Raw genomic sequence first — 2236 nt, forward strand, 5'->3', positions numbered from 1 at the left:
AGGCATGCCCCAAAAGTGTGAGAAGCATGCCAGGGACTCCATGTGAGGAGATTGGGTTGTTTTAGGGGCAAAACCCGTGAAGCTTACCACCTGGTATTCATGCAAATGGGAGTCAGAATACACTCCCCCAGAACAAAAGTCTGCTTCTGGGCAGTCGCTCACTTGAAAATAAACAACCAACCAAGAATGGAAACTCAGGCATGGTTCCAGAGAGCAACGAGCAGGCCAGGAAGGGCAGTTTGGGGAGCTTGCGGTAGTTAGTTGGTCAAACGCTCAAACACAGCAGGGGAATTAGCTCAAGTGGTAGAGCGCTTGCTTAGCATGTAAGAGGTAGTGGGATCGATGCCCACATTCTCCAAAGCCTTCATCTTACTTGCATTTTACAGCGAAAAACATTCTTGTCATCTTGCAAACCAGCCGAACCATCTGCACTTTCAGCCAAGTCAAGATCAAATTTCTTTCGCCACATTCAAAGCAGCACATCTGTGAAAACAGCCACTATTTGGATTAAACCCACAACCTTGGCACTGTTTGCAACAATGACCAAATCAACTAACTGCACACTGCTTTTCTGCTGATATGCTCCTCTGATGAGCTCCGAAGGTGAGCTATCACAGATTCCTTTCAGTTTGCTTGGCTTTATTTCTTGAATTGCCCACTGACCTCAGAATCTCCAACTCACATTTTCAACAGGCTTGTCATAGTCCCACCATCCACTATGAAATTCTAACTCTCGCTCGAGTGCAAAGTCAGCTGAGACAGCTTTTACAAACTGAAAATATGATGCTTACCTGCTTGTATTCTTAAAGCTGCTGGTGAAAAGCAAGCTGCTGTCGTGAAAAGGCACTTTTCACCACCTTCCAGCCAACTGCTCTCATTGAACAATGAAGCAACAAATGCTTCCTGAGGCATGCCCCAAAAGTGTGAGAAGCATGCCAGGGACTCCATGTGAGGAGATTGGGTTGTTTTAGGGGCAAAACCCGTGAAGCTTACCACCTGGTATTCATGCAAATGGGAGTCAGAATACACTCCCCCAGAACAAAAGTCTGCTTCTGGGCAGTCGCTCACTTGAAAATAAACAACCAACCAGCCAATGGAAACTCAGGCATGGTTCCAGAGAGCAACGAGCAGGCCAGGAAGGGCAGGTTGGGGAGCTTCTGGTTAGTAGTTGGACAAACATTCAAACACAGCAGGGGAATTAGCTCAAGTGGTAGAGCGCTTGCTTAGCATGTAAGAGGTAGTGGGATCGATGCCCACATTCTCCAAAGCCTCCATCTTACTTGCATTTTACAGCGAAAAACATTCTTGTCATCTTGCAAACCAGCCGAACCATCTGCACTTTCAGCCAAGTCAAGATCAAATTTCTTTCGCCACATTCAAAGCAGCACATCTGTGAAAACAGACACTATTTGGATTAAACCCACAACCTTGGCACTGTTTGCAACAATGACCAAATCAATTAACTGCACACTGCTTTTCTGCTGATATGCTCCTCTGATGAGCTCCGAAGGTGAGCTATCACAGATTCCTTTCAGTTTGCTTGGCTTTATTTCTTGAATTGCCCACTGACCTCAGTATCTGTTGGACTTCACCCAGTCGGAAACGGTCAACTTACTTCTCGGGACCCCCGCCCTCATGTCACCCAGAGCTCTGGGGGGGTTAGTCGCCAAGAAAGACAGGAACCCCAATGTAGTTTATTCGCAAGTTCCCCCCATTGGACAAGAATACAGAGGGTTATTATATGTGAGTGTTATCTGTGTGTAAATGACATCAATGATATCTATGTGCGTGTGTGCATGAATGTGTGTATGTGTGTGTCTATGGGGGGGTGTGAGTGAGTGACATCATTTTGATATCTGTGTTTATGTGTGTGTGAGCAGGTCACATTTTAATTACATCACTGTTCTGATGGAATGTTCGGATGTATGTGTGTGTGTTTGACTTGCGTGCAAGTGAGCAGCTTGATCTTGGGGCAGGTCAAATAATCTCCATCAGTGTGTGTGTAAATCATAACACAATGACATATTTCTGATGATATGACATGATAGCAAGATACAGACAGATTTTAAAGGTCATTGTACACCCCTTTAGGTCAGATATAACATAGGGCAATATGTACTTAAGATGGTGATGGAATTTTTAAACACATATGTTATAAGAAAGCAAACAAAAAATAAGAATATGTCTAGTCTACGAAGGTCAAATGCATCAGAAATTAATGCCAAGTTAAATAGTT

At 44.3% G+C, this 2236-nt stretch overlaps 2 non-coding genes across 2 annotated transcripts; both read left to right on the forward strand.

The window, feature by feature from the left end:
* The first annotated feature begins 285 nt into the window (after nt 1–285).
* On the forward strand, nt 286–358 carry trnaa-agc (transfer RNA alanine (anticodon AGC)). The gene has a single exon. It is a non-coding gene; the product is annotated as a tRNA-Ala (tRNA).
* An 834-nt stretch (nt 359–1192) lies between these two features.
* On the forward strand, nt 1193–1265 carry trnaa-agc (transfer RNA alanine (anticodon AGC)). The gene has a single exon. It is a non-coding gene; the product is annotated as a tRNA-Ala (tRNA).
* The last annotated feature ends 971 nt before the right edge of the window (nt 1266–2236 follow it).

This window comes from Neoarius graeffei, chromosome 1, assembly GCF_027579695.1.
Source record: "Neoarius graeffei isolate fNeoGra1 chromosome 1, fNeoGra1.pri, whole genome shotgun sequence".
NCBI lineage: Eukaryota > Metazoa > Chordata > Actinopteri > Siluriformes > Ariidae > Neoarius > Neoarius graeffei.